The sequence below is a fragment of the Trichosurus vulpecula genome, chromosome 2, assembly GCF_011100635.1.
Source record: "Trichosurus vulpecula isolate mTriVul1 chromosome 2, mTriVul1.pri, whole genome shotgun sequence".
Lineage (NCBI taxonomy): Eukaryota > Metazoa > Chordata > Mammalia > Diprotodontia > Phalangeridae > Trichosurus > Trichosurus vulpecula.
In genome coordinates, this window is record NC_050574.1 from 434,282,389 (window position 1) to 434,304,489 (window position 22,101).

A 22,101-nucleotide genomic window follows, 5' to 3' on the forward strand; every position below is an offset into this window, starting at 1 on the left:
AAAGAAAGAGAGAAAGAAAGAAAGAAAAGAAGGAAGGAAGGAAAGAGAAAGAAAGAAGAAAGAAAGAAAGAAGAAAGAAAGAAAGAAGAGAGAAAGAAAGAAAGAAAAGAAGGGAGGAAGGAAGGAAGAAAGAAAGAAAGAAAGAAAGAAAGAAAGAAAGAAAGAAAGAAAGGAAGGAAGGAAGAAAGGAAGGAAGGAAGGAAGGAAGAAAGGAAGGAAAGTAGGGAGGGAGGGAGGGAGGTAAGGAAGGAAGGAAGGAAGGAAGAAGGAAAGGAAGAAAGGAAGGCAGAAAGAAGGAAAGAAAGATGGATAGATAGATAGATAGATAGATAGATAGATAGATAGATAGATAAATGAATGGATAGATGACAGATAAGAGAAAGAAATGAGTAAATGACTTAAGCGAACTTCATTGCTTGGTAGAGTTCCTACTGAGAGGGTTAAATTAAGGTCACAGAATCATAGACTTAACTTTGGAAGGAACGTCAGAGGTCACCTACAGTAGCCCAATCTCCAAATTTTGTGGATGAGGAAACTGAAACCCAGTGAGTAAAAAGACTTGCCCAAGGTCACACACGCTATTACCATCAAAGCCAAGATTTAGGTCCACTAACACTAAATGCAGGGTTCTTTCTACTGTGCTGCTCTGCCTCCTACATGGCCCTTTAAAATGGTGTCAGCCAAGGTGAACTGTGACTAGCAGTATAACTTAGGATCAATCATTCTCTGTAAATTCATTGATTATATGCTCTCCTGTAACACAGGTTTAGCACATCTGCAGATCCCATCAGCTTTCTCGGCTGATGCAATTTCCCAATGTGGAAAAGATGAGAAGTCTGCTTCTGAGAGAGTCATGATGCTGTGAAAGGGAAATGCCTTAGAGAGATCATGAAACATGCTTCGATATTCTATAACTCACTCTAGCTGGCTAGCCATGTAGTTGGGGGGAGCCTTTTTCAATTGGCTGCACAGCTGGAACTGGAAGTATCTATTGTCAAAAAGACCTGAGTCATCTTTGTCCACCTCCCTTTAATTTATTCGGTGACTCTTTCACTCAGGGCATCTAGTTAGACACAATGCCGTAAGGGGAAAAACCTTGACGCCTTCTCTCCTTTGAGGCCATGTGGCCTCTCCCCAAAATGGGCCTCAGTCCTTGGCCTATATGTTTGGGCTTTTTTGTTCTAAGTAAAGAGAGTGGAGTCTCCAACTTTGCAAGTTTCTAAAGACCAAGAAAATGAATCATAGGAATCCAGAAGCTGGAATCCATGCTGGGTTTTGCGGCAAGCCCAGCACTGATGCCCTGAGGAACAGAGATCAGTCTTCTGGTGTGACCTTCTGGACTCAAGACAGTGGAAAATGAAATGGGGACTCCATCTGGAAGACATACAGCATCTGGACATGAACTCGGTGGGACTAATGCTATATAAAAACTGGCCTAAGGCTTCCCTAGAGATCAAAGTGGCCTAGGGAGACAGTAACCCCAAACTATTGGGAGAAATGTTTGTAATTTGTTATTGCCCCATATTCCTTTGTGCATCCTGGGCCATCTCCAGTCATCCTGGTGAATAACAGGCCACTGGACCCAGATGGCTCTGGAGGAGAGAGTGAGGCTGGTGACCTTGCACATCCCTCCCTCACTCAAATCAAAGTCAACTCCAAGTCATGTCATCATTTCCCTGATGTCATGGTCCTCTTCAAGAACAAAGGACAAACACAACAACAACAATCTTCCTTTGTAAAAGCGACCTGATATTGAGTGGTTAAATGGAACCAGGGTACTAGTCTCTGGCCCCTGAGAGTAGAAGGAACATAGCTGGTGGGGGCTTGTGCCAGCGATGGCAGTGAAAAGATACAATCCTGACAGCAGTAGAGGAAAAGACACCTCCAAACTCCTCAGGGTATCCTCAAACCCTAAGGGGGAGATGTAGCCTGCCTGGCTCTGAGAAAGTGAGCCAGGGCATGCTTGCTACATTTATATTTCATTTTCTTCAATTCAATGAACATTTATTAAGTTCTTATCCACTGTGTTAGGTACTAGAAGTACAAGGATAGAGAAGAGACAAGTACAGTTCTCCCTTCCACAGCGAAACTTATCCCATCATGGTTTCAATATGTCATGGGTTGGTCTAAGAAATTAAATGGGAATTTGGGGGGAGTTTTGTGGAATCCACAGACAATATGCAAAGGGGCCAGCAGAAGACACAGAAAAAGTTTAGAAATTCAGAAACACATAAAATATATGTATAGTAAAATATCAACCCAAAATTTACAAGGTACTGTAAACATCCCATAAAAGAAAAAGAAAAAATTCAGACTCCTTCTCTGGTATGAAGAAAAGGCCAAAAAATTTTACACAGATTTTCCAGATCTCAGGGGTGCCACACCTCTAACCCCACAATGTGGAAGGGATAACTCTACTGTTTTCAAGGACCTTGCAATCTAATGAATTGTTTTACTTTCCACCCCTATCCCTACCCTTGTCTCCACTGAATTAAGAGAACAGTTCCATATCCAGATTTAAAAGAACCAGGAAGCTCAAAGTAATCCTACAGCAACCCCCCCCAAACAGATCTGAAGTGTTGGGCTTTTTGAGAGGTGAAACATGTTACAGAGGTTTAGAAAATTGTGATCACTGTTGCCGGCTTGCCTGGAGTTTTCCCTCAAAATTGGAGACTCGTATTTGAGATGATCATAGTAGTAATGGCTCACTATCAACTTGGCCAGAGGTCTCCAGTGGAGTACCCCAGAGATCTGGGTTTGGTCCTGCGCTGCTAAACATTTTTATCAGTGACTATGATAAAGGCATAGACAGCATCCTCATCGAATTTGCAAATGACCTAATGGCAAAAACAGAAGTTGGAAGTTGTAAAGAAGCAAATTTAGACTTGATACAATGAAAGGCTTCCCAACAATCAGGGCTGCCCAAAAGTGGAAAAAAAGTGTCTTGAGTGGCAGTACTTCTCTTTTGGGAGGTCTTTCAACAGAGGCTAGATGAATACTTGTCTGGTTTATCATAGTGGGGATTCCTTTCAGTTATGGGATTGACTGGTTGGTCACTGACATCCCTTCTAACTTTCAAATTTTATGATCCCAAGGCAAAGCCAAGATGGCAAAGTAGCAGAGTACCACTACCCGCACTCTACCAAAAAAACCTTCTAAACAAATCTAGAAAATGTACCAGACCAATCCTGATTCAGAAAACCATGAAAAGCCACAGTGAGTCATTTGTCAAACCTAGGTAGACATTAGGAGGAAGACAGGCAGTGAGGTCTCCAGACACTAGAGACAGGGTCAGGCTTGGAGTACTCTAGCATCTATGAAGAGGCTGTGAACTGGCACAAGAAGAGGTCCTAGATCTAAACCTGGGCAACACCAGACCCATACCAAGGCACTATGACAAAGACAAGGACTAACTGGCAGCTTTGTTAACCTAATATAACTTAAAGAGGTCCTGGGCAGTGTAGTGAGAACGGAGTTTAGACCAGCCTTCAGAGGAACAACCAGGGCAGGAATTCCAGACCAAAGGTAAATAAATAAATCTACAGTTGTTTCCAGAGCTTTCCAGTTGGCTGATAGAGGTAGAGTCCAACAGCACTCTACTCTTGTTCAGATCCAACCTCAGGTCAAGAAGTTGCAGAGCTCACACGAGGGAGGCAGCAATCAGACTTTGCCCTGGATCAGACCGTTTTGGGAACACTGAAATATGGCAGGTCTTCAGACTATCCCTGAGAATCTATAATAACACAATGCTCAATACTCCCAAGAAAGCAGCAACAGATCTACCAACCAGAAGTCCTGGCAAAGCCCAACCCTAACATTAAGTCTGAAATCTAGGAATAGGCTGGAAAAACAAACAAATAAATAAAGAATCCTACCATAAAGGAGTTATTATGGTGACAAGGATATTGAAGACACAAACTCAGAAGAGATAAAATAAAAGTTAACAAAATAGTTTTTAAAATGTTTGTTTGAAAAAGGAAAGGGACTTATATGTACAAAAATTTATAGCATCTCTTCTTGGGGCAAAGAATTAGAAATTGAGGGGATGCCCAGCAATTAGGGAACGGCTGAATAGGTTGTAGAATGTGATTATGATGGAATAGTATTGTACCATAAGAAATGATGAGCACGATACTCTCAGAAAAACCTAGAAAAACTTGCATGGGCCCATGCAAAGTGAAATGTACTATGGACGAAGTAACAGCAGTGTTGTAAGATGAATAGCTGTGAATGACTCTGAAGGACTTAGGATGAAAAATGCCATCCATCTCCAGGGAAAGAATTGATGGTGTCTGAATACAGATTGAAGCATATTTTTTAACTTTCTTTATTTTTCTTGAGTTTTTTCTCTTTTGGTCTATGTTTTCTTTCACAACATGACTATTATGGATTTGTTTTCCATGACAACACATATATAATCTATATCAAATTGCTTGCTTTCTCAATGTGGGGGAGGAGGGAGAAAGGGAGAGAATTTGGAACTTAAAGTTTAAAAAATGCTGTTAAAATGTTTTTACATGTAACTGGGGAAAAATAAAATACTAAACAGATTTCTAAAAAAAGAAAAAAGAAAATGAGTAACTTACAGACACTGGGTGAGGGAGGGGGAGGTTGGCTACCCTTATTTCAGCTCTCCCCTTTAATGGATGACTTAATAGACTTCTTGTTAAGTTAAAAATAAAACAAAATATTTGTTTGAAGGAAAACATTGGAAAAGAAATGAGAGCTATGGAAAAAAGAATTGGAAATGGAATTAACAGCTAGCTTGGCACAAGAAGTACAAAATCTTGTCCAAGCAACAAATTCCCTAAAAATCAGAATGGACCTAAAGGAAGCCAATGACTCCATGAGATGACAAATATTAAAATAAAATCAAAAGACTGAAAAAATGGAAGAAAATATAAGGTATTTATAAGCAGAAACAACTGACCTGGAAAACAGATTGAAGAGGGGAAAATATTTAAGACTCATTGGTCTATCAGAACACTGTAAACAAAACACAAACAAACAAAAAAGAGCCAAGCCATTATATTTCAAGAAATCTTTAAAGAAAGCAGAATGTAAATAGAAAGAACCCACTGAAGAAACCTCCAAATGATATCTCCCAGGAACATCATAGCCAAAATCTAGAGCTTCTAGGTCAAACAAATTCTGTGATTCTATGGTTTTGTGATTTTATTTCACCTTAAAAGTTGTTTTCCCCAGATCCAAGAGACCGCTATACATAATGAACACAATACTTTAAAGTAAAACAACACCAAGAGACATCAGAATTCAGATTATTGCAATGATCAAGTTTGATTCCAGGGGACCAATGATTAAATATATTTCCTCTTTTCAAGACTTGCATAGTAGCCCACAGATTTGAAGTGTTGCATGTGTTGTCAGAGATGGTTGATGTATGTTTATTAGAATGGAAGGTTCCCTGGCTGGGACTAGATGCAATTTGTTGGGAAGTGAGAGTGATGTTTTTTTTAAATCAATAATAAAATATTTTTAAAGGTAATACTGCTGAGTGTTATAGCTCTACTTTCCCTTGGGTATCACCATGTCCTCATATGCCTGTCTGGAAAAACAGGAACCAGAAAGTTTGGTTTTACAAGACAGTTTTCCTGTTTCATTGTTGAATAGATGATGACTCGGTCTCCATAGAGGGTTTAAAAAAAGCCACTTCATTTGGAAATCAAATGTTATTTTTATTGAAAAACTCAGAACTACTTTATCATGTACTCATCTATTGTATCATTACTTAATTTTTTAAAATGCACCTATTGCCCTGCCTTTGGGAACATCTGTGACATATGATTTTTGAATCATAACCAGATTTCAAAGGACAGATAGCAAAAGAGAAACTTATAGGTCTTCCTTGATGAAAAAAGTGATTTGACTTAAGATTAAAAAATGTGTTTTTCAGAAAGGTCTTTGGGAGAGCCTAAGGCTGAGTAGGTCCTCCTCTCATTTCTCATCAGCATCATAGACTGACTCCAGCCAAGATGTCCCTTTGACCAATGGATTTTCCTTAATACCTAAAGGGGTGGTGGGGAGACTAGCCAATAAAAGCCAAGTTCTTAAAGTATGCTTAATATGCTCTGCCTAATGGGAACCCATATGGAAGCTTGGTGAGCTCACTTCTGAAAACGCATAAAAAGGGGTCCTTCCCCCGCAGGCAAACCCCTGCTAATTCAGAGTACATGCAGACATTTTCTAACTGTTTCTAGTGGGTTTACTGCATGGTGATGAAAAACCCTTTCAATCAGATGCTGAGCTGGAATGTAACTGAGTGTGCATTGAAAAGGCTCATACAGATAAAATATCTCCATCTTCCCTAATAGAGCACCCAACATAAGATGCTCTAAGCCTCAGACAGAAGAGGTAGCAATGGCAGAAGCAGCAGTGGCAGAAGGCAACGGTGGTAGCCATAGGTGGCAATGGCATGAGTAGTCTACTGCCTGCTGGTGACCACCTTATCTCCCCCACTGACCACCACGCAGTCATGAACATGTGGTGTTTCTCTTTCCTCTGTTTCAGTTATGTTTTCTTTTCTGAAGTGAGATGAAAGTATCAGAGGTTAAACGAATCATATTACTACTTGGCAAGATCTGAAAAGTTGTGAGAACCAATAAAAGTGCCCTTAACAAGTAGACAGAGTAGGTGCAACAGCTGAACCTGGTAAGAAGCCAGTCCTAACGAAGAACCAACTTGATCCAGACCAGCAGTGAATCAATACAGCAACTGAGAGTGAATGTGTCCAGCAAGCAAGGGATTGACTTGGCTATCAGCTGTGCCACACCGAGAAGAGAACCTGGAGGGGAGGGGAATGTTTTGCAGTAATCACTTTGAGTTTGAGCCAACTCGACCCAAGGACCAAGGTGATAAAGGAGAGTGTGCTCCCAGTTTGGGAGGTTCTTGTGCCTGGGTTTTTATTGTATTTTTCTCAGCAAATATGCCTTTGTAAATGCTAATTAATGTTAACTGGTAAATGAAATTGGAGGATTGTTAACTGGTCAATTTGTACTGGGGGCAGTACAGTGTGTGAGGGCATGAGGCAATGATGCCCAGTCAGGGCACAAAGTAGAGAGAGTCTGTTACAACTAAGAAGATGGATGTTGAAAATCACTACTATGATGAAAAGAAATGCAAGGGAAGGTGGCCTAGCCATACCAGATCTTAAATTATATTATAAAGCAGCAAGCATCAAAACTATTTGGTACTGGCTAAGAAATAGAATAGTGGATCAGTGGAATAGATTAGGTACACAGGACACAGTAGTCAATGACTCTAGTAATCTACTATTTGATAAACCCAGACTCTAGCTTCTGGGATAAGAGCTCACTATTTAACAAAAACTGCTGGGAAAACTGGAGAACAGTGGGGCAGAAACTAGGCACAGACCAACATCTTACACTGTATACCGAGATAAAGTCAAAATGGGTGCATGATTTAGATATAATGGCTGATACTATTAGCAAACTAAGAAAGCAAGGAATAGTTTACCTGTCAGATTTATGGAGAAGAATTTATGAACAAACAAGAGATGGAGAACATTATGAAAAGCAAAATGGAAAATTTTGATTGCATTAAATTGAAGAGTTTTTGCACAAAGCCAGTGCAACCAAGATTAGAAGGGAAGCAGAAAGCTGGGAAACAATTTTTACAACCAGTGTCTCTGATAAAGTCCTAATTTCTAAAATATATAGAGAACTGAGTCAAATGTATAAGAATAAAAATCATTCGCCAATTGATAGATGGTCAAAGGATATAAACAGACAGTTTTCATTAAAGCTATCTATAGTCATATGAAAAAATGCTCTAAATCACTATTGATTAAAGAAATGCAAATCAAAACAATTCCGAGGTACCACATCATACCTATCAGATTGGCTAACATGACAAAACAGGAAAATAATGAATATTGGAGAAGATGTAGAAAAATTGGAACACTAAAGCATTGTTGGTGGAGTTGGGTGAACTGATCCAACCACTCTGGAGACCAATTTGGAACTATGCCCAAAATGCTATAAAACTGTGCACACCCTTTGACCCAGCAATACCACTTCTAGATCTGTATCCCAAAGAGATCATAAAAATGGGAAAAGGACCCACATGTACAAAAATATTTATAGAAGCAATTTTTGTGCTGGCCAAGAATTGGAAATTGAGGGGATGCCCAACAACTGGGGAATGGCTGAACAAGTTGTGGTATATGAATGTAATGAAATACTATTGTTTCATGAGAAATGATGAGCAGGCAGACTTCAGAAAAACCTGGAAAGAGTTATATGAACTGATGCTAAGTGAAGTGAGCAGAATCAAGAGAACACTGTACACAGTAACAACAACATTGGGTGATGACTAACTTCGATAGACTTAGCTCTTCTGTGCAATGCAAGGATCTATGACAATTCCAAAAGACTCATGATGGAAAATGCTGTTCGCATCCAGAGAAAGAACTATGGCATCTGAATGCAGATCGCAGCATCCCATGTGCTCTCTTTACTTTTGTTGTTTCTTCTTTCTCGTGGTTCCTCCCACTGGTTCCAATTCTTCTATACAACATGATTAATGTGAAAATGTGTTTATATATGAATGTATATGTAGAGCCTATATCAGATTGCATACTGTCTTGGGGCAGGGGAGGGGAGAGAGGGGGAGAAAATTTGGAACTCAAAATCTTGTGGAAGTGAATGTTTAAAACTAAAAATTAATTACTATTTAAAAAAAAGAAAGAAAGAAAATCACTACTATGGCCAGGGCCACCCAATGAAGCCCCATCAAACTGGAATGACTCACAACCCACTAAACTACAGACTCTTCCAGGAGAAGGAAATCTGTCATCCTCACAAAGCCGATGCAGATGAGATGAGCAAGCAACACAGTGATGACTACATTGTTTTTGTGATCCATTCACCCTGATAACATGTCAGAATACAGCAAGCAGATGCAGAGATTTCATGTTGGTGAAGACTGCCCAACGTCTGATGGCTTATTTGAGTTTTGTCAGCTATCCACCAATGGCTCTGTGGCAGGTGCGGTGAAGCTTAATAAATGTTATTATGAACTGGGCTGGGGGCCCATACTATACTAAGAAGTCTGAAGCTTCTGGCTTCTGTCACATCAATGATGTTGTGCTGGCCATCCTGGAATTGTTAAAGTACCAGCAGAGGGGACTGTATATTGATTTTGACATTCACCATGGAGATAGTGTCAAAGAGGCTTTGTACACCATAGATCAGGTCATGACACTATCCTTTCCGGAGTACGAAGAGTACTTCCCAGAAATGATGGACCTACCAGATGCCGGGGCTGGCAAAGGCAAATACTGCACTGTAAACTATCTGCTTGGAGATGGGATTGATGACAAATCTTATGAGATCATCTTTAAGCCATAGATGTCCAAGGTGACGGAGTCCTTTCTTCTGTTTCGGACATTCTTTCCTAGTAGGCAAATGACTATCTTGTCAGATCTGAAAGGTTGGAAGAACCATTAAAGGTGCCTTCAGCCACTGGACCCAGTAGCTGCAGCAGCTGAGCCTGGAGAGAAGCCAGTCTTGAGAAGGGACTAGCTTGACCTAGCTGGGCAGTCCTTTCAGCCCAGCGCCGAGGTCTTGCAGTGTGGTTCTGACTTTTCATTGGGAGACCCAATTAGATTGTTTCAACTTTACTACCACGTGCCATGTTGAGTGTGTGGAATTTTTCGAGAGTTTCAATCTACCCATGCTGATGCTTGGAGGGGGTGGCTACCCCATCCTCAATGGAGCCAAGGTGCTAGAGCTAGACATGTGAGATAGCAGTGGCCTTGGACACAGAGATCTCCAAAGAGAGATCTTCCCTACAATAACTACTTTGGATTCTTTGGACCATATTTCAAACTTCATCTCAGCCCATTTACCATGATGAACCAGACTACCACGAGTACCTGGATTAAGCAGACTGTGTGAGAACCTATGGATCTTGTCACATGCCTGTGGTATCCAAATGCAGCCTATCCCTGAGGACAGGAAGCAGGAAGACAATGGAGAGGAAGATGAGGAAGATTCTGAGAAGTGAATTTCCATGTGCTCTTCAGACAAGAGAATTGCCTATGAGGAGGAATTTTCAGACCCCGGTGAAAGAGACGAGGGTGGTCGAAAGAACTCATTCAACTTCAAAAAGGAAGAGCAAGATCCAAAGGAAAAAAAATGAAGCAAACAGGAGAAGACAAAGGAAGAGAAACCTCAAGCCAAAAGAGTGAAGAAGACTACATCTGCCAAAGCAGTAGGCTTCCCTACTGCCTACCTCCTCCCTGTTTTCTTCCCACAGACACACCTAGAGTCCATATATTTTCCATATGTCTCTCTATATTTATACTTAAATATATGAAATAAAACTGTCTCCAAAACACAGACCAAGAGTTCTGCTCTTGGCTGCTTGACCCAGTATCCCTCACCTTGCCTTGTTGTACACCTGAACCCTGACAGATGAATCCATTTCTCCTCTCCTTATGTTGAATTTCAAGCTCACCTGCCTGCCTAACTTTCCTTTCCCTGTTCTTAGGAGTTAGGAGCATTTTTTCTCTGATGGGTTATTTTAGGCCATATTGCCCTGGTTGTCTAGGTCCGCTTGCATAGGGTAGGAGGATTGGGCAGTCTCTCCCAAAGCCCCTTTTCTTCTCTCTCTGTGGGTCTTTTTTGTTACATCATCTAAAATTTGAAACTCAGTAAAGTTTTTGCAAAGATGAACAGGTGGTGTGTGTGTGTGTGTGTGTGTGTGTGTGTGTGTGTGTGTGTGTGTGTGTGTGTGGTCTGTCTGCCCACCTTCCTTGAATGGTTCTTGTGGAGGGAGAGGCACTAAGCCACCAGACTGGAATCAGACTAGCCCTGGAGATGAATCACCTTCCCTGTCCTGAGATGGAGGAAATCAGCACCTGCTCACAGATGGGAAGTGTTATGCCTGGTTCCAACAGTCCGTGAGCCCTTGATATGTACCTTCTCTCTTGATGTGTATACCTCTCTCTCTGTCTCTCTGTCTCTCTCTGTCTCTCTCTTTCTCTCTCTCTTTCTCTCTAGAAAGGTTAAAAAAATATGTTTCCATCTTTGCTCAGAGTCCATTGGTTCTGTATTTGCAAGCGGATGGCATTTTTCATTATGTTGTTGTTTACTCGTTTCAGTCATACCTGACTCTTTGTGACCCCATTTGGGGTTTTCTTGGCAAAGATACTGCGGTAGTTTGCTATCTCCTTCTACAACTCATTTTACAGATGAGGAAATTGCGGCAAACAGGGTTAAGTGACTCACCCAGGGTCACATACCTGGTGTCTGAGGTCAAATTTGAATTCAAGAAGATGAGTTTTCCTGACTCCAGGCCCAGCACTATGCACTGCACCATCTTGGATCATTGTATTGATCACAGTTGCTAAGTTTTTCACAGTTGATTATAATTACAATATTGCTGTTTGTATACATTGTTCTCCTACTTGCTAATGAAGAGGCAGCTAGGTGTTGCAGGGGATAGAGTGTCAGGCCTGGAGTCAGGAAGATTCATTTTCCCATCTGGCCTCACACACTTAACTGGCTGTGTGACCCTGGGAAGTCCCTTCACCCTATTTTCCTCAGTTTCTTCATCTGTAAAAGGAGCTGCAGAAGGAAACAGTAAAACACTACAGTATCTCTAGCCAAAGAAATCCCAAATGGGGGTGACGAAGAGTCAGACACCACTGAAAGGACCGAACAACAACACGTCCACTCCTATACCTTTACTAAGTATAAAAAAGCTTCTGTGATTAAATGGACAGAGGAGTGTGGCATTGGCTAGCTGATGATTGGTCAAGCCCCTGGAGGCTTTTAAAAAGCTAAGCTTGCCAAGCCTTGGAAACAGTTCAAGGAATAGAAGAAGCCTTTGAGGCAGGAAGCAGCTGTGTAGAGAGAATCAACCTGCATCTCTACCAAAGAGAAGTGGGAGGGAGGGCGCGGAGGGGAAGAGGAGGAGGAAGAGAGGAGGGAAGGAGGAGGAGGGAAAGAGGAGCATTTTCTGTTCGTTACTCTTATAAAGTTATCTGGGGACACCAAGAGGTTAGTTAAATGGCTTGCTGATGGACATACAGCTGGTGTAAGTGAGAGGTAGCACTTGCAATCAGGTCTCCCTGACTTCAAAGACAGGCCCTTCTGCTCCCTACCCCCATGCTGGTTCTCCATGATGATTTACATAGTCCAAGTAAACCCCCACATGTGTTTTTCTATCCCTCCCAACCTAACTACCCTAAAATTTACCGTTACTATTCCAACTTTAGGAAACCACTGCTGGGATACTGCGGGGGCTGAAGGTATTGTGACTCCCTATTCTGCCCCCAGGCATGGTGTTGGGCCAGGTTCAGTCCTGACCAGCCTGCCTTTAATGAGAAAGGTTAAGCTCCCTGTTCTCACATTTGGCAACTTGTTAAGTCTCTCACTTTGGCAACCATTGGGGACAATTTTACTTATAGTTCACATCTAAAGTCTCCCAAAGGGAGGGAGGGGAGTGAAAAATATTCTTAATATATGAATCAGGTATGGAGCTCATAATTTATTCCTAAACAAAAAAGGGATGCTTAACAAGGGACACCCAAAAGCATACATTAACAGAACTTGACTTATTTTAACTGCTGATATAATCTGCTAGGAGGCTGACCTCATCAGAACATAAAGCAGTTTGCAGGACTGTTAATTAGGCAATTTACATTTCACTTCAACCCTGCACTGTCCAAACCACTCCCAGGACCTATCTACTGGTAAAATGGCAGTGGCCATCCTCACTGATGCAGAAGCTCCCCTTACTGTTGGCTTCCACCATTTTGGTGGACACCAGAGGAATGAAGGTTTGGTGAACATTAGAAAACCTCTAGATGTTACAAGGTTGCCTCCAGATCTGATCACATCCATTTTAATGGTGCTGCTCAGTCCCTCACTCAGTAAAAAAAAAAGAGGCAAAGGTATCTGAAGGCCAAGGAATAGACTTGCCTACTCATATTCCCCTCCACTATCAGCCATTTGGACAAGGTCACCATGAGACTGTATAGGTTCAATGGCAACTCTCCCCCACCAACTCTCAATGTAGTCTGAAATAGTCCTATGGGATTCACAAGGAAGAGAGTGAGGGAATACGCCACTCCATTTCTACTCATCTAGCTTCACAGTCACTAAGGGGACTCTTTATGATCAAATAGTGTAACCTCCTCAACAACGCATCACAAGTGTTTGGAATCAGACCACACTAGCGTCCATATGATCACCCAGACCAAGAATGGGAACTGAGAATGCTCTTGGGTTGGGGGTAGAGGAGAAAAGAAGGGGAGCCCTGTTAAACTGTCATCACCATCATCATCAGCTTCTTCTCCTTCTTCCTCCTCATCCTCCTCCTCACTTCAAATCCTCTAACGTAGATCACTAGACATAAATGCACACATACTTTTACTTTACAGTGGTTTTCCAGGTGCATATCCTCAGTGATCACTTTGATCACGGTTTAGGGAAGGTTTACAATAATCTTTAATAAGACTATTTGAAATCTGTGACTTCAAAAAATTTAAAATTCTCTGGTCTGGATGACAATGTTTCTACCTTTACTTCCCAAGAAGTAGGAGACTAGAGAGAGATCTCCAAGGGAAAGATGATGAATTTCCAATCTATCTTTGTATTTCAACCTACTTTCTGATCTTAAAAGAAAAAAAAATCAGCCAGCCCACGTGGGTTACTCAGAAAACAACCAGAGATAAGAGCGTATTGACAGGATCCGGCTTGCAGGCCCCTTATTCACACCGCTTCAAAGACAAACACTCTTTCAGTTTGTCGATTTGTTTTAGACCTTGCCGAATCTGCAACTCTGTGGCCTTGACTCTAAAAATAAATCTCCTGCAATAATGCAGAAGACAAGGCACCAAGAGAGAAGGACAGAGGGAGGCCAAAGCAAGGGGATGCACGAGGGAAACCAAATACCCAAACAGGGAGAAGCCGACAGGAAATATCACTCACTATTTTCTTGGGGCCAACAGAAACTGAACGTTTTAAAAGGAAATTGTTGTTCCTCCTCTCCCCCAATAAGGGAAGAATGAGATCTAAGGCAGTTTACTGCATCCAAATCTTTCTCTGAAATGGGAGATGGGGCTTGTCTTGTTTGCTCTCAAAGCATCTTATCAAAGGGATTTTAACCTTTTTTGCTTTGTTTTGTTTCAAGGATCCCTTTGGCAGTCTGGTGAAACTATGCACCCATTCCCAAAATAATGTTTTAGATGAATAAAATAAAATACATTAACACATAAGACTGCAAAATTAATTGAACCGAAATACAGTTGTCAGTGGGCAGCTCGGTGGGGCGGGGGGGGGGGGGGGCAGCAGTGAACAGAACACCAGTCAGACTCCTCTTCTTGAGTTCAAATGTGGCCTCAGACACCTATTCAGACCCTGAGCAAGTCACTTAACCCTGTTAGCTTCGTTTCCTCATCTGTAAAATGAGCTGGAGAAGGAAATGACAAACCACTGACTGAACAACAAACAGTTATCAATACATTTTATTTAAAACAAAGTCATAGGCTCCAGGTTAAAAAAAAACTCCTATCATCCAAACAACCTCCCAGGGAAATGTCTCATTTTCCATATTATTCAATATGGATTAGTGAACTTATGAAGTAGCATGGCATAAGGAATAAAGAACAGCCTGAGATCCAAGAAGACCTGGGTTCAAATCCTACCTTTGACACGTAGTGGCTGTGTGACCTTGAATAAGTCATTTAAATTCTCAGTGTTCTGAGAGAGTGGTGGCAAACTCAAATAGAAAAGAGGAGCCACTAAACCACATATAAGGCTTAGAAAACCACATTTTAGCATTATCCATGTTCTATAATATTTTTATTTATTTTGTTAATTTATTTCCCAATTGTATTTTAATCTGGTCAAGTCCCCCCTGGATGACTGTTTCCCATCACCTCAGTGATTGACACTTCTGCTCTAGGCAACTCACTAAGATTGTAAATTACAAAGACGGTGCCAACCTGTACTGGGAAGTGGAGTTTCCTCCCCAGGGAGTTCCCTGTGCCAATGTAATCACAGGTCTAACTTCCCCACTATGGATTAGTCAAAAAGATTCTATTTCTCAGCCCACCATCCTCAAAATTCTCTTTCATGAAATCCTTCAGCATAGGAAAGATACAATCGCCCCTTAAGATAGTGTGGTGGAGTGGATAGAGTCATTTAGGTTGGCATCTTAACACACACTGACTAGTTGGGTGACCCTGGACAAGTCACTCCCACTCTCTGAGACTTGCTTTTCTCATACATAAAGCAGTGGTAATGAGTTCTGTAGTAATTACTTCCCAAAGTGGGTGCCAGAACCAGCTGAGACAATATGGTTTTTTAGCCTGCCAACTGTGCTCCCAACAGAACATACTAGAGAGAGACTTAATGTTTGTCCTTGGGTCCATAACACAGTGCCTAGAATATGGAAGGAACTACAATAGATTAAACTGAAAGTGCTATATAAATTTGTTATCACCTATCTTGGATTCTTTCCTAATCAAGAAATTACAGTTATCCCTTCCACAATTGAGACTTTCTCCATCATAGTTTCAGTTTCGCTATATCCCAATATATCGATATATCCCATAAGAAATTAAATGGGAATTTGGGGGGAGTTTTGCAGAAGCCACAGACGGCACAGAAAAAATTTAGATCACAGGGGTAGGGAACCTTTCGGCCTTGAGGTCACATGTGGCCCTCTAGGTCCTCAAGTGCAGCCCTTTGATTGAATCCAGACTTCACAGAACAGATTTGGATTCAGCCAAAGAGCCATACTTGAGGACCTAGAGTGCCACATGTGGCCTGGAGGCCCAGGTTCCCCACCCCTGGTTTAAAAACTCAGAAAAGTATAAAATATATGTATAATATTGTATAATGATATCAACATATTTTATCTTTTTTCTCTTTTAAATTTTATTTTATTTTTATTAATTTATTTACTTTTCATTTTCAACATTCATTTCCACAAGATTTTGAGTTCCAAATTTCCTCCCCATCTCTCCCTTTCCCCCCAACCCAAGACGGCATGCATTCTGACTACCTCTTCCCCCAGTCTGCCCTCCCTTCTATCACCCCCCCCATCTTATCCTTTTTCCCTTTACTTTCTTGTAGGGCAAGATAGATTTCTATACCCTATTGCCTGTATATCTTAATTCCTAGTTACATGTAAAAGCAATTTTTAACATTTGTTTTTAAAACTCTGAGTTCCAAATTCTCTCCCTTCTTCCCTCCCCACCCACCCTCATTGAGAAGGCAAGCAATTCAATATAGGTTACACATGTGGTTACGCAAAATACTTCCATAATAGTCATGTTGTGAAATACTAACTATATTTCTGTCCATCCTATCCCTCCCCCCATTTATTCTATTTTCTCCTTTACCCTGTCCCTTTTCAAAAATGTTTGCTTCTGACTACCCCCTCCCCCAATCCGCCCTCCCTTCTATCATTCCCCCACCCCCCCCACCCTGCATTTTATCTTTAATACAATTATAATTTAGACTTTTCTTCTGGTACGAAAGGAGGGCCAAAAAATTTTATGTGGATTTTTCAGATCTCAGTGGTGCTATACTGTAACTGTATTTAATCTTGTTGGAGCCACTCCTAGCAAGAAGCAGACTTTTCTAGGATGCTCATGGAGTCCTTTGGACTGTATATAGGGCGATCTGGTCACTACCTGAACAGAGGATACACACCCCATTTGGCAGGAACCTGGTCACAGGTATTTGGTTGGATTCCTTTTTCACTTCTCATTCCTTCTATCCTTACTCTAAGTCCATTCATTCTCTGATTTTTTTTTTCTTTTACATGAAATGTCTCCCTGTCAACCTTTCTTTATGGAACAGAATTTCATGGCCTCCACATGTAGTTTTGATCCATGGAGATACCACCTCTTCATTTCTCCTCCCCTCACAGTGTCTCCTCTACAGATCAACTCGTCCTCACTTTGTCCCATCAGTTTTGAGAATGGCTGCATCTTTTCTTCTCTTCTGCCTAGAAGGTCATAAACTCCGTTATTTAGTGAGGGTTCCTGCTCTCCTTCCTCATTCCTGTGACTGAAACAGGTGAAGAGTCACTCTATTGTCTGGAGGCTGAGCACGTGACAAATAGTCCCTGCTGCTATTCACCTGAATTCTAAATAGTCGCTGTCAGTCTTAATTGACTATAAAATGTACAAATGTGAGTGATAAGGAAAAACAAAGCTGTGCATGGATTTTATCAAATTTATTGGTACTGTGCCTTAAAATCAATTTAATTGGTAAATTATTCATAGGGAATAGCTACTCTCACAGAGTTATTGCTACCCAAACCTATGTTTTTAAAGATTACATTAATTTTAAAAAATAAAATAAAATTGTAGTAAAGTTCTAAATGCTGATACTTAGGGCAGGATGCAAACCTCAAACAAGCAAGTGCGTGCTCCTGCATTAGCCATTAGGTGTCACATGAACAGTAGTAATAGGACAAGTCATATTCAAAAGAAAAAAAAGCCCAATTCCTACAGCCACTAGATAGGGGCATAAATAATAGATCTTGAGTGCTAATATGGGTAAAAAAAAAAAAGGCCATGAACTAAAATTGGTCAGCATAGCAGCCATCTTAAATTGTTTTTTAAATTTGGCGGGGGGGACTAGACCTTTGATTTCATTAGTAGAGGAAACTCAATCTACCAATATTGACTGGCAACCACTCTACAATTTATCATCTTTGAGAATTGCCTGGGGCACTGGAAGGTTAAGTGTGACTTGCCCAGGGTCACAAATGAATCAATTAATCAATATGCATTGATCAAATGTCTATTACATGCTAGGCACTGTGCTAGGTTTGGGCTATAAAAACAAAATCAAAGTACCCCAGGTCCTCTAGAAGCTCACATTCTAATAGGGGAGACAGCATGCATACAGATATGTAGATAGATATTTTGTTGTTACTGCTGTTCAGTCATTTTGAATTGTGTCTGATTCTTCGTGACCCCATTTGGGGTTTTCTTGGCAAAGATACTGGGGTGGTTTGCCATTTCCTTCTTTATCTCATTTGAGAGATGAGGAAACTGAGGCAGACAGGGTTAAATGACTTGCCCAGAGTCACACAGCTAGTGAGTGTCTGAGTCTGGATTACAACTCAGGAAGGACTCTTTCTGATTCCAGGCCAGCACTCTAGCCACTGTGCCACCTAGCTGCTCTCGCTCTCTCTCTCTCTCCCTCCCTCCCCCAGCCCAACACGCGCGCGCACACACACACACACACATACACATGTGGCTGCCATAAATAGATAGACAGATACATATGCATATGGATTTATATACTTATATATGTATATATACACGCATGGGGGGGAAGATATGATTTCCACTCCTCGGTTGATGTGGTCACTAAGATGAGATTTTTTTGTATATTTAAAAAAAATGGTCACCAGATCCCTTTATCAAGTGTAAACACTTTGATTGGGAAGGGAACAGTGCATTGGCTAAACAAGCAAGCTAGTAACAACTGGGGATCATGGGGAAGAGGGGAGGCTTTAAATACCTGGAAGACTTTCAATAGTTCCAGAACTATTTGAGAGTTCTGTAACAAAAGAGAGAAGACTTCGAGCCCATGAAAAAATCAGGAGGTGTTACGTGTATAGCCTATACATATACCTCGCCACCATTTAGACTCTTTTGAGCTCACTCTTCCTGTGGACACTGCATGTATTTGTGGGAGAATATACCCCAGGCTTGGGGGGTATGGGAGAGAATAGTTTTTGCCAATATTCAACCTTAGTAAATGTCTTGGCTAAAAATCATTTCAATCTGATGGTTTATTGTTGATGGGAAGCAAACCTGTAATGGCTCGGGAGCCACCCACCCAGAAAGCACCTTCTGAAGTTCTGAGAAGCCTCAAGATATCATCAGGAACAAAGGAAAGAAAGGAGGGGGGCTGATGGCCACTGCCAACACTGAGGTTATACTTACTTCATACATTAATAAATATCAGCCATCAAAGACTGTTATAGTCATAATGCACAAACACCAGAACTAGATATTAGCACTTCCCTGTGAATAGTGTTAATCTCAATTTGATATACAAGTAATATCTAATATTTTATATAGTGCCTTAAGGCTTGAAAACTGTCTTACATCTCATTTGTCCTGATAAAAGCTAAAGAGAAGATGATTATACTACCCAAACTGTCATATCCATTCAGTTTTCTAGAAATGTCTAGAATGCTAGGAAGAGTTTTGACATGGATGAAGAAGTCACTCTCAATTACTGATATAAATAGAGGGCACACAGACAGCATCATCAGTGGAGAGTCCACACACATATAATACGGGGATGGGTAATGGCAGCCTTTAGTGCTGCATGATTGGTAGCCAATACCAGTATAACCCAGAGCATTAAAGTGGCAAAAAAAAAAAAACTGGGAAAAGTCTCAGGTTCTGAGATTTGGATGGCAGTGGGAGGTGAGAAAGGACTGTGAAGAAAGCAGTTCAGAGAATATGATAAAGGGAGAGGCGGTGGAAGATGATAACAATAGCCAATAATGGCTAGCATTTATACAGTGCTTACTATGTGTTAAGCCAGGGGTGGGGAACCTGTGGCCTCGAGGCCACATGTGGCCCTCTAGGTCCTCGAGTGCAGCCCTTTGAGTGAATCCAAACTTCACAGAACAAATCTCCTTAATCAAAGGATCTATTCTGTAAAACTTGGACTCAGTTGAAAGGCTGCACCCGAGGACCTAGAAGGCCACGTGCGGCCTCCAATTCCCCACGCTGGTGCTAAGCTAAGTGCTCTACCATCATTTGATGCTCACAACAACCTGGAAGGTGGGTGCTGATTTAACAGATGAGAAAACTGAGGAAGACAGTGGTTAAGTGACTTGCCAAGGGTCTCACAGCTTGTAAGGATGACCCTATTTGAACTGAGGTGTTCCTGATTCCAGGCTTGATGCCCAAAGCACTGCACCATCTAACGATCCCATTAGCAATGCCAATTCATTGAGAGTTGATAGTTCAGTCCTATCATGCTACTAAGTAATGTAAACTACAAATGGGAAGGAGTTTTTTTTTTAATATATTTTCATTCGAATATCGGCAAAATTTTAAAAAAACAGAATAAGAAATTTATACCACAACCGGGGTCTTTCTAAAAGGCAGTAGTTTGCTTAACAGCAGCCTTCTATGCTGATTCTAACCACGCTATCTTCTGAGTATACCCTGACCCTATCCTCATTTTGGTCACAAGCTACTAAAATATATTTTATTTAGTCATTATTATATTTTACGCGTGTACATTGTATATATATATTTTAATAGCTCGTGGCTAGTGTGTGTATGTGTGTGTGTGTGTTAAACTATATTGGTCACACAATGACACAATTTTATAAGCAAAACATTGAGAAAAAGGTGTAAATTAAAATGTGAAGCCAAAAGAAGCCCTTCAAAATCACCAAAAGGTAACAAACCCCCAAATCCAGAAGGTCAACATAGTTCTGTTGTCTGCTGCGCCATGCATGGTCTGGTTCCCTTGCCCAGAGTCAGGATGCTCTTTCTGCCCATCAGTGTTTTCGGACACCCTTGGGGGTTTTTGGAGGCCTCTTCTCTACTGTATTCAGCTCAAATCCCTACCAGCTATGATCTGGTCACCGCATCAGTGAGTCAGTGTGTCCTAGTTCCATTTAACCCTTTAGCATCGATTACCTTTTATAAAGGGGAGCTAGATGGTGACGTAGATAAAGCCCCAGCCCTGGAGTCAAGAGGACCTGAGTTCAAATCCAATGTCTGATACTTACTAGCTGGTAAGGTCGTTCACCCGGTTTGTCTCTGTTTCCTTTTCTGTAAAATGAGTTGGAGAAGGAAATGGCAAACCACTCTAATATTAATCTTTCCCTAGAAAACTACAAATGGAGTCACGGAGAGTTGGACATGATGAAACAACCACAACCTTTTACAAAAAAATATTTACTTCAAAGATATACAACAAGATTTGCAACAACAAACAGATAAAACCCCCATCCTCCAACACCTGAGAGGTGGGGGGAGGGTATACTGTCTCCTATACTCCCTCAGTTTCTAGGAGGAGTTGGCTCAAAACTTTGCTCCATCATTACACAGCATCAGCCCCGCCAGGTTCATGTCCAAAGCTGGCATTACTGCTACACGGGTCTTCTCAGCTTTCACTGGCCTAGTTCCGAAGGATCACTCCCAAAGGTCGTTCCTGCCTCATTGGGACGCAGATGTGGCACTGCTTATAAAAACCTAACCTGTACTCTAATTCCTGAATTGCCCTCGTTTCAGCCTTGTAAAACGCACAAGGTCAGACTCCACTCCCTTCTCCTAAACATAAAAAGAACAAATACTCAGGCCAAAGACTAAGACCTATTTCTCCGGGCCATTTGGGGGAGGAGGGGAGAAAAGGGAGGAGGGGTTGGGGGAGGGGAGAGAAGGCCGTGAGGTTTTTTTTTTCTCTTATAGCACTCTCTCACCAGAGGATGTGACTGAAGAGGTCACACCACCAGAATTAGTTCTAAAGTGAGAATGGCCAAAGATCTAAGCTGAGGCTTCTAAGCACCTTTGAATGACCCTATAACCAATCAACAGCTTCCCACCAACCAGTTACAGAAATTATAGAATGTCTGCATACTTCACAGTTTCTCCAAGGCATCTCCTCGACACATCATCAAAACTCTACTGGAAGGAAGCTTCAGTCCTCCTGAATGAGATGCACAAACTGAGGATTAGACAGACCCCCATTAGACTGGCCAACTATAGCTCCCTGTTCTTTGTCCTCTGTGGTATCTTGTGAGGTCCCTCTTTTCACTTTGATACTAATTACACTGTTCCTCGCTAAAAGTCAGTCTAGGCCCAGAATGTATGAAATGGGTGGAAATATAATAAGAATTTGAGCAGTAGATTTGGAGATTCCCATACAATACCCAAACCTACTTCTCTGAGCCCAGCCTTCACTAAAGGACAGTAGAGTTCATCAGGACAATAAGTAGCATAGTACCCCAACCCTAAATCTCATGATCTGAATCTCACGGAATACAAGTTTGTACAATTAGGTGAAGACAAAGTACAGTTGGCACCAGGGTGGCTCA

The 22,101-nt window shown here is 41.3% G+C and overlaps 1 pseudogene; it reads left to right on the top strand.

The window, feature by feature from the left end:
• The first annotated feature begins 1,076 nt into the window (after positions 1-1,076).
• LOC118837314 lies at positions 1,077-9,783 on the top strand (annotated as a pseudogene).
• Positions 9,784-22,101: the final 12,318 nt, after the last annotated feature.